We start from the raw sequence: 11292 nt of genomic DNA, 5'->3' as shown, positions 1-11292 counted from the left end.
ACGCGTTTATTTCTATATCTATCCATTCGTGAAACTATACAACGAATGCTCTTTTCTAGTACGTATACTTTACGCCCGACCTTCTCAAATGGTCGTTCGCTTTATTCGGCTCGAAAAATCGATTGTTTTGTATATATTTTCTTTTTTCGTATTCTATAAATATACAATGTCTAATATATGCGTGTTAAGTATCGTACAGAAATTTCTCGAGTTAATTACTTTCTTTTTTGTATTTGCGCGTTCCTGGCCCTAAATCAAGGATCCTTACGTGGCTCCTGTACCGATCATTGGATCGAGTAACAAGGTTTTATAAGCGTTATTGTGGAAAACGCACAATCAACTTCAAACGCGTTTTTCTCGAATCTATGCTTTAGAGAATTGCGTTCTTGATATCGCAAACAGTAGTTGGTAAATTCGTTCGAAATTTTATACGCGCGTTCTATAAACATCTTTTCATAACGAACATTAAAATTGTAAATATACAGCACCTACTATAAAGACAACTTTGTGGATTTCGACCAATAAAATGGGTGTTCGCACGGCGATCATGGAGCAGCGCAAATATAAACGCGCTTTATGCTTCAGCCTATAACTTTTTAAATATTGCAATTTTCAATATGAAAATGTGATAATTATTGTCTATGGTCAGTCTGAGAAAAGAACGAATAAGTATCCCCTTAAATTAAACCCCTCGGGAGAATGCGTTGAAATTCTTTGGAGTTACCAAAAATTTTGAAAACCACAGAACCATATTTTTCATTCTTCTAACGTATCGTAACATTTGATCTCTGTACAAAAATATACTTGTGCAGCGATTCGTATTAAAATTAGTTTACCTGTCAATAATAGATGTATCAATTTTACAAAATTGTCGTTGCGCTGTACACGATTATCGAATACACAGTATTTATAGATTTAATCAATGATACACTAGTAATTTTTCTCGATCGTTCGGTTGACCCATTAATACGTTAACTGCCACGTCGTGCATTTATGACTGACGTCTAGGTAAAAATTCAACTTGTACTTGAAAGTATGGTCTCTGTAGAAACTATCGGTCAAATTGGGTCAATGTAAAAGTACATACCTACTAAATTAAACATTACGAGAAAACTTAGAGCGTGAAAGGAAAATTGTACGAAATCGACTCGACAGTCAACGCGTTAAAAGATCCGCAATTGAAAATCAACGATACGTAATGTGAACACTGATACCATAAATAGAAAAGAACTTCAAAACGTACACTTTGGGGTACCATCGTCTCAAAATTAGGTTAGTTTAGTTGCTAGTAGCGCATAGCTAAACTTTTCTTTTTATTCGATTCTTAATTTCTTTTCGCCTACAATTCCGGTGCAACAAAGACGTATTATGATTGTTATTCGACACACGAATAAAGATCGCTGCGATAAAATGTCGACATATCTTACCTAAAGCACTTACACGGTTCGTAAGTACTGGAAAGCCTCAAACAGAGTTACGTATTCGAAAGTCGAAAAGTATTTAAGATACGATTAACCTATAAGAAGCTTATTACGATACTATTGAACGTATTGAACGTTTCAACGAATCGCAAGAACCGTTTAAAACGTATACATTATTACGTACTTTGTTAGGATTAATAACGTTCGATTAATTATATTTTCCTAACAAAGTGTGGCAATGTCCAACATAAAGTAACAAAGGCGTAAGATTTTGAACCGGAGGCTTAAACAGTGACGGATATATGTAAATTTATCGATGTCCGAAGTAAATAATTAGCTTCGAAATAATTTTTTATTAGTTCTGCTCTCCATACATCGTTAGACTATAAAATGGTACTAGATAGAGAAAAATTGTATGTGCACAGTATGTCCGTGAGAATATTAAACTATTCGATCGAGCATTCCATCTTTTCGTTAAACTTGGCAATGTACTTGTATGTATTACCAACAATAAGTTGTTGGTAAACAACAATTAGTTTGCGGATACTAAATTTCAAATAAAGTTGGGAATATTTTAGGAGGTTACGTTATTTACGAACCAAACCATTCTTAAGGAACAAAGAAAACACTTTCGTGCTTCTAAATACTAGTTATGTTGAAATAATGAACAAATAAGAAACTGTTACGGGGATTAAAGCTAAAGTTTCATTCGATACGATGGTTGAACAACTTGAATAGAAATATGGAAATTGATAAAAATATTCACGTTTTAAAGAACTGTTATTTAACAGTCAGGTGATCGGGTCAAGTCGGAAAGATTACCAAAGAGTTTGTAATCGTAGGTGGTTTATCTATTACGGTTAATTATCAATCTATACGGTATATTCAATTAAATCGAATCACTTATTATCTTATCGTCGTGGTATTACTACAAATATTTGCACAGTATTGTAATTTTAAATTGAATAAAATTGTTAACGTAACCGTGCTTTCACATTGCGAGTGAAACATACCAATAACGCCTAAACGCTAGTAAGTTTGCAAAAGTGATTTTTCGTAATTATTGTATAAAAATAAATTTATGAAGCTTCAGTGCACGAGGCGTAACTAACAAATAAGTACTTACATATATGGCCGTCGCTGTGTTGCAGGTACGACCTTGATGACTATTTTTTAAATGCTATTTCATAGTGTGCCGCGATCGTTTCAGATACGTGCAGAGTGAACTAAAAAAAAGTTGAAGAACTCAGCGGATGTGTAGTATTCGCATAAATGGACAAGAGACGGCCATAAAATTCAAATGACTCGGGAAATCAACCGTTTCAAAATAATTAACGATTTTTTGTTTCAATAACGCTACACTTACTTTCTTTCGTTCAATGTTGTGTTCGAGTGAAAATCACCAATCTTTAAATGGCGATGGAAAGATTCTATTGAAACGTTACTACGCGAAAACTATAACGCAAACGATAATTTATAAGGCAAAATTTCACAGAATCAGAACCGATCTTTCTTTTAATAAATAATGAAACTTTTAATAAAACTGGCGTCTTACGTACAGAATGTTCTAGAATGAAACAGACAAATTTTATCAACATATTCGGGAAGTCATTCTGAACAAAAAGTGTTGTATACACCATGTATTGTTCATTTAGGGGATTCGTTCTGTACCCATTGAAACGAGCTGTTCGTTTCTATGGTATTCGTGTTTTGTATCGATGAAAGTGAAATGTTGATTCAGTTTGAACAATTGGAGTAAGTCGGTGTAAAAACAATTTCACACAAATATCTCGAATAAATAATTATCATTTAAAGTTAAGTAGCTCGAATCTATTCGATTATTCGTGGTTCGTATCCCTTCACCATTCGTATCTCAAAAACGAAGATGAATCGATCCATGATGTACATATAGAACACTTCTTGTTTGGAATGACCTTTCGAATATGTTGACGGTTTCGTTCTGAAACACCTTGTACAATCCCTCGTGTTATTAAACAGAAAATTGTAAATTACTCAACGAGGATGCAGAATTGTGTTAATTAACTGGATATATTTTGTAGACTTTTACGAGTACTCTGCGGATCTGAATTTTTTCAAATCTTCTTGAAGATCATCTCCGTCTAGGTATGAAATTACCGATTTGAATCTGAGCTACTGTATGGTGAATTCATAAGCATTTTTCTTTTCTTGAATTCTACTAGTACCCATAGATCGATCTTCTGTCCACGAAGATTTATTACACGATCCTCGCTGTGTACATTCCTTTATTTATCGATTTTGAACATTTTCTGGTATGTTATTAGGAATGTTCTTTCATGGTACAGTTGTTCATTAAAAGTCATTGAAGTCTCGACAAGCTATGATCAATTATCAATATCTAATTCGCGGATAGTCGTATCGTGGAGATTTCCCGAGAATGTGTATAATTCGTCCATCGATCAATCTTATAATTTTTATCGTTCGTTCAAAAAGTTCGTCGTGTATGTATATCGAATAACATTGCAAACGAAACTATACAATTTCGAAATAACTTTTCTTAATCAAAATGATCATCAACGACTTTGATGCATTCTTCGCGGTAAGAAATAAGTTTTCTACCCTATTGAAAAAAAAGAAGAAAAAAAACAACTCGAGAATGCATAAAGTCTAGAATGGTATTTTTAATAGCTGTTCCTTTATAGAATTTCTTTTACCGCAAGAACTAATCAAGGTGCTTGAATAAATAATATTCGGTAAGCGAAACATCGAGAGAACGTAGTAACAATGGAAAAGCGTTTCAAATTTAAACTCCTAAAATATTTAATACGTCATTTGCGTAAAATAAAGTCGAGTATTATCGCGCAAATGGCAAACTCCTCGTCTCTCGACTACAGTTGACTATTTTTCGATAGATTTCGATCGGACTGTATCAAGTTTTGAAGTATGATTCAGAAATATGATTCACTCCCTTAATTGTCCATCATACGTTGATCACGATCGAGTGCAATCACGTTTCAACGCGATGTACCTTGTGTCGTCAATTATCACGAAAGATTCATTTTTCCTTACTGAGTAAAATCCAACGGTTTATTGTCACAACGTAAAAAACAGTGCGCTTGGAATTTCGATCATTGTCGATCAATCCGCGAGGAATCGATTCGTTTATGTTTTTAACCTTTCCAAGACCACTTAAGCGACAAATGACACTCGCACGATTAATCTAAAGTTTCGCAGCAATCTTTCGAATCGATTTACTCTATGACGCTTCCAAAACTTCATTGTCGGGACACGTCGAGCGGTCTGTGCTATAGTTTCTTTAGAGGTATATACGTATGTATGGAGTCATCAGCTCGAAAATTCACAAAACATCGTCGGACAGCATGTTCAGAGGTGGCAGATTCCTCGAATGCTATATTTATCTTTCTGGTCGTTTCCAATAAGTGCGCTACCGAATTTGAACTCGTACAGTACAAGTTGAGTTTGCTTGCCGGAGGTAATCTTCGCTTCAACGCTGTAGAACGAGTAAGTGATATCTAATGAAAATGATAACGCACCCAATTGATAGCGAAAGAGGTCTCGCGTCGTACCGAAACGACACCATCGATCTTTTTCATCGCGCATTACTCGGTAACTTTATTTTAAAAATTGTACGCATCGAAAATATGATTTTGATTTTGGAAATGGTAAAATAATTACAGAAGGTTCTTCGAACGTTCCAGACAATCAAGTGCAACGCAAAGCGTAAATGCACATTTAAAATTTCGTTTAAAATTGAACTGCGAATAGAATAGAATTTTTCTTTGTTTCTTTCTTGTACAAGAGTTAGGTTAGTGGTGGAGTATAATAGGTTGTCCGATACGTTTTATCGAGCAACCTAGTACTATACTGTTGAATAAGTTTTATCGAACGACAAAACTTATCGAACAATTTAGTATGTACTCGTGATCGTGCATTCTTCGAGTAGGTAGTACCGTATGCGACGAAAATGATTCAGTTCCCTCGAAATGTCTTGTTAATTCCGGGAGATACATACATATGTACATATGTCAACGAACAACGCTTAAAGATTTACCTGTCCTCTACGCATCCGTGGAATGCGAATGAAAAGCGATCGGGACTGGCTAGTGGTTTTTGTGCAGCATGGCCATTCTTTTTTAAGAGGTGACGTCTCTCGTGCTCCTCGTAAATGACGAATTTATTCGTTTCAGCCGGTTTTTCTCGCTACGGGTCTACGATTCTCTCTCGCCCGTCTCTTCCAATTTTTTCAAAATTCATAAAAAATACTTCTCAAAGTCTTGACCGACGTACGTATGTATGCATGTATGCATGTATGCATGTATGGATGTATGTATGTATGGATGTATGTATGTATGGATGTATGTATGTATGTATGTATGTATGTATGTATGTATGTATGTATATATGTATGCATATATCTATATGTGTATGTATGTATTAAGAGTCGCGATACGATCGGGAGAGGGGGAAATACGGAATAGGAAAATATTCGATTTCCGCGTTTCTCTGGTTAATTAAACGGTCCGGTTCTGCAAATCAGGTCGTAATATCAGAAGTTGAATTCAAACGCGGAACCATGCATTTTCACAGAGACGGAGTTATGTTGCGTTTGACGCCGATTTTTACATCGAGCCCGTTCAATATTTTTGCGTCGCGTTGACATCACCTCGAGTACGGTTTTCCCGGTACTGGGAAAGGTTCGAGGATTTGGTCGTTTTAATTTTCGTTGTTTCATAATATTATCGTATGCGTCATTCATTATTAAGAAGCCGGGAGCGAATTCGTGTTTCCCGCAGTCTCATCGCGCTCGTATGCGTAACAATATTCTGTGAAGTACATCGTTCGCGATAGTGGTAACACAGTCTAAACAGATGATCAAAGTGCAGCTTTAATCACGTGAATTATAGTTCCCTCTGCATCGCGTCGTGCGCATTTCCAGCCACCGCGCTGCGCCATTAGTATTGCTCCGTATATGCGTGTATGCACTGTACGTACGTGACTCGAACCGCTCCACGGTCGGTCATCTCTTCTGTTTATCGTGTGTTCCCTATTATCGGTAGCATAATTTAGCTCGCTTATTAATCGTAAAGAGTATTCGAAATCTATGCGTGTCGATTATTGTATGAAATTGTCTCGAGTGCTCTTGCTGCGACACAACGCGCGCGCAGTTGAAGTTTGCTTAATTGGAAGATAAAACAGATCGGTTCGTTTCGTGCATTTTCTTAAAAATTTGCGTCTTAAATAAATGGCGGAGCTCGGTGGTCAATCGGTACCAAATCCTAAATATAAACATTTAACTTTGGATGTTCAATAGCTTTCGAAATATTAATAATAAAATTCCGTACGATACATTGTATTCTGTTTGTACGTGCATATGTACGTTACACGGACGACTAGGCTAATGCAACTGTCGTTCTCTGCATTAGTATCGTCGTCAAGTGTTGGGCAGTCGACTACATAGTAACGATCTAGGTCTTCGTAACTATAGGGTGTTCGTATAATTTTTTTTCACCAAGTTGGCGTGGTGCCGCATTCGCGACGAGAGAAAATCTAGCCCAACTTTAACACACTTCATAAAAACTGACACGAATTACAAGATGTTTCGGCAACCGAAAATTACAATGGCGTAATGCGTGGATTTTAAGTAGGACGATGACTTTTACGATGAAGATGGTCGCATTAATAATGTCCGTACGGGTAGAAGTCAATGTATTCTGTGGAAAATTTGTTATTATTATCTCTTAATATCTCATTAAATGCTCGAAGCTAAAATTTGATATTTAAGAAGTACTTCTCCTACCCTCCTGCTTCCCAAAATTTTACGCCGATTGAGCACTGGGACTTTTCGAAAGTACAGCCAAAATTGATTAAGACTTTGAATCGAACTTTCTATATACTAAGTATATGCATTGCACGCGAAACTTTAAAGGTTTCTTTTTTTTGACTCGAAGGAGCTACAAAATTTGACGAAAAGATGAAATATTTTCTTCTGAATGGAATTTCAAAAAATCGTCAAGTTTTTATTTTTATTTATTTTCGCTGGACGATAGACGCATTTAATCGTAATTTTTGTTTGGGAGGATCGAAACCAGAGTCATTAATTACGAGCATAAGCTCTTCGTACACGCATTTAACATTTGATAACTCGATAAACTATAAGTAAGTACGTACGTATGTGTGGAAAATTTGAAATTCATACATACGTGGATATGTTCGATAGCTTCGATCGATAAAAATTCATAGGTATCGACCGAATTTCGGAGCTCCGAATAAGGCACACGGTTTAAACATTTTTCGACGAAAAATTTGTTACAGATTTCTGGAGACGAATATTTTCGAAGCGATGACGAAACATTCGAAGGCACGCGATTTGTTGAAAATTTGCTCGAAATCTCGTAAACAGGCAGATTTATAGAAAACCAGTTAGGAATGCGTCGCAAAATTCTGTTTTCACGCGAGAGACCTTCGAAGATGTTTCACACTTGGTAGTATTTTGTTGTTGGTTGCGATTGATATTGTTTTATTGGTTTGTCTCGGACGCGTCCAGGTTCAAGAGAGGAAAAAAGGTGCTCCTTGTCCCCGAATATGTACCAAACCGATACGTCGATTTTCGGATGCTAGCGCTAATTTCCCCGGAGATTCGCTAGCATAAAACTTGTATACGTATTGGCAGATATATACGTACGGATTATCTAAAAACTGGGACATTTTAACCGATATCCGTTTCATCGAGTTTTCCCCCTGCGGTTTTCGTCAATCTGTAAATTAACAGTTGTAGCCGTTGTCCAAAAATAATTTATCGCATTATGAAAAACGGAACTGCACGACCGTAGGCAACACCGGCTACTACTTCCTGCATCATCTTGATGCATCGATTCGAATTTGAAATCCTAATTGTTTCCGCGATTGCTTCGAATGACGTACATAATAGGTATGTATATTTAACCTTCTCGTTGCTGAATTAATCGCTGATAGAAAAAGCTTCTGTGCTCAATTCCGTAATTTATTTTCCACAGAATTATCCACAAGTGCTAAAATATGTACATCTAAATGCCTGACATTTTCTTTAACCCGAGCGTCTAGATATCGAATAATATCGTTACCCGTGGTCAAAAAATTGATTAATTTAACGCGCGCAATCGTTCGTATTCTCCTTGGTCGATACGCTCTTATTGGAATCGAGCAGTGATACATCGTTTAATTTCCAATGAGTGAAAAATATTTGCGAAACCGATTGCTCGTACTTTCGTACAATAACGCGCACTTTTTCCGATCTAACGGTACGGTTAAACGGTACGTTGAACCGAAATTGATTTCGCGTAATTAAGATCTTCGACGACCGGCCGCGCAGCTCGTTTTTCAAAGACACGGGCTCATTGTTTCGACGACCAAAAAGGCTTTAGTACCGCGTGCGTCCAACGTACGATTTGTATATACATATGTATATACGTAGTAGATGTCTGCCGGACGGTCAGAATTAGATTCGAACACAACCTACGCCAACCTTCAAATTTGTGAAGGTGACGCGAGACGAATGACGATACACGTCAGACGCGTCTGGAGGAAAAAAATCTCCGCGGCGGATTAGCTTTTGTATAGTGTCCAATTAAAAATCGACCGGAATCATTATTTTTATTGCGTCTGGTCAGCGAAGAATGCGTCTGACGGTTTAATTCTATCTATATCGCGAAGTTGGTGGACCGTCTACGTCGCTCGAAAGTCAGACGTTACCGTTCTCTCGTAAAAATTGCCTCTAGAAACGGTACAAGGGTGCGAAGAAATCGCTCCGTGTGTCGATCGTAGCTCGAGAGACACTAGAGCCCAAGGACGCGGGCGGATGCTTTGCGTTTATACGGAACTCGGATTTATTTCACGAGACTTCCGTTGCACCGCTCGAACGTAATGAAGCAAAAAGGAACGGAAACTCCCATCGAAACTTTCGTCTCACGGCGTAGCACACGTAGTCCCTGAATTTCTGCCGCGGTCAAAAACGGCGAGTTGCGCGCGTTGGCGTACACGTACGCCACGCCACGTCACGCAGCGCCACGCAACGCAACGCAACGCAACGCAACGCAACGCAACGCAACGCTACGGCGCGACACCGGCGGCTATTTAATTCGACGACCCAAAGTATCAATTTAACAGCGTTCCTTTCGACTTAGCAGTCTATCGAGCCGTTCGTAATCGCGACATTTGTTCTCACGGCATATGGATTACGTTCGGACGAATTCACGCGTTTCCCCGTGCACGCGTGTATCCCCTCTCCCTGTTAGCACGTGAGAGCGCAAGCGCCTTTGTAGTCGGTACACGGTCGCGCGGCCACGCAGACAGAGAAAAGCATCGCTTGCATATAGATAAACCAGGCGACTCGTTGTCCGAGGTCGGTGCTCAAGGTTGCGCGTGACGTCACTGGACCTCTTCCTCGATCCCCACCTCCTGTCCTACTACATCGCGTTCCACCACCTTCTAATATCGCAAGTTGCGTTTAAATCCGTGACACCGTCACACCAGCCCGATCCACCTTGCCACTATGTTTTACTCGAGCTCTGCCTCGAGCGACGCGCGCGCACACTCGGCGAACGATGCATTTCAACGCCACCGCATGTGCCGCCTTTGCCTTTTAGGGCATCCTATCCGAGTTCCGAACCTTCCGCTTCCCTCGATCGTGTTCCACGGAATATATATTTATTCGACGTACAGTCCGGCGACAAAAGGAGAACGCGCGTTATAGTTTTCATGATTCACGCTGTAAATAATTGATCGTTTTCGGTTACGCAGCACGGTCTACGAAATATACCGACTATCTACGTACACGTGTAAACAATACGGGTTTAGAATCAATGGAGATCGTTCTATCCGGTCGAAACAGTTGTGAAATTATTTTTGTAAAAGCAGGAAAAAGAACGAACGTATCTACGCGATATTTTATTCGTCGATACCAAAAAAGTTTCTAATCCGTATACTTTTACTTTGTAAAAAATACCGGATGCTGTCGCTTGTTACGTTACCGAATGTAAACATAGTGTTTACAACGTAGTGCCTATATGTATTTACATACATACATATGTATGTATATAAATATTTATATGTATTATGGAACTTGTATATTTTTACCGTTATTAAATTATACAAATAAAGTTATTTGTGTATTATTTTTTATAAATTTGTAAAACATATAACGCGTGTTCTGTTCTTTTTCATACTACTAATTACTTGGTATGTATTTTCATACCTTTTGTTCAAAATAACGATATTAATAATATCGTGTCGTTGTATTGCCCATAATACGATACTTAATTCTCAAATAGAACGAAATGTTTTTTTAAAAAAAGTTCTCTTCGAAATAACAATTTGAAAGAGAAGTTTACAGAAAAGTTTCTAACGCTCATTTTTCATAAACATTCCGCAAGAACAAATATTGTGAAAAACATTTCTAAGCAAATTTGTAAAAGTACAAGTTGATCGTTTCTTTAAAACTTCAAGTTTACGCCCAGAGACTCGCGCAATGGACGTTGCCGATCCACGAATACCTCGTGCAGTCAAAGAACATCGTAGAAGGGAAGGGAATTTCAATAAATTTAAATGTCAACTTTAACAACAACGAATGTATATTTTATTAATCGAAACATAAACGCCTTGCTGTGACTCCGACTTTTGATTGATCGATCCCCTTGGTCATTACGATCTATCTTTAGACGTTTCAGGGCACGAAACGTGGCAACTGTTCACCCACAATGTTGCTGTGGCATGTACTCTGTAGATGTCGCAACAATGTGGTTGCGGTTGACTTCCAAACTACCCGACCTTTGCTGGGGCAACTACCTTCTTCAAGATGGCACTTGTTCGTCTCCATTTTACATTAATTTCATCAAAG

General features: G+C 38.0%; 1 protein-coding gene across 3 annotated transcripts in view; it reads left to right on the top strand.

The window, feature by feature from the left end:
* Foxo (forkhead box, sub-group O) overlaps positions 1-11292 on the top strand; it is a 276490-nt gene that overhangs the window by 75051 nt on the left and 190147 nt on the right. The window lies entirely within an intron of this gene.

The sequence above is a fragment of the Ptiloglossa arizonensis genome, chromosome 7 (genome assembly GCF_051014685.1).
Source record: "Ptiloglossa arizonensis isolate GNS036 chromosome 7, iyPtiAriz1_principal, whole genome shotgun sequence".
NCBI classification, from domain to species: Eukaryota; Metazoa; Arthropoda; class Insecta; order Hymenoptera; family Colletidae; genus Ptiloglossa; species Ptiloglossa arizonensis.
Note: the sequence above shows the minus strand (reverse complement) of the source record. Positions and strands in the feature narration are given on the sequence as shown.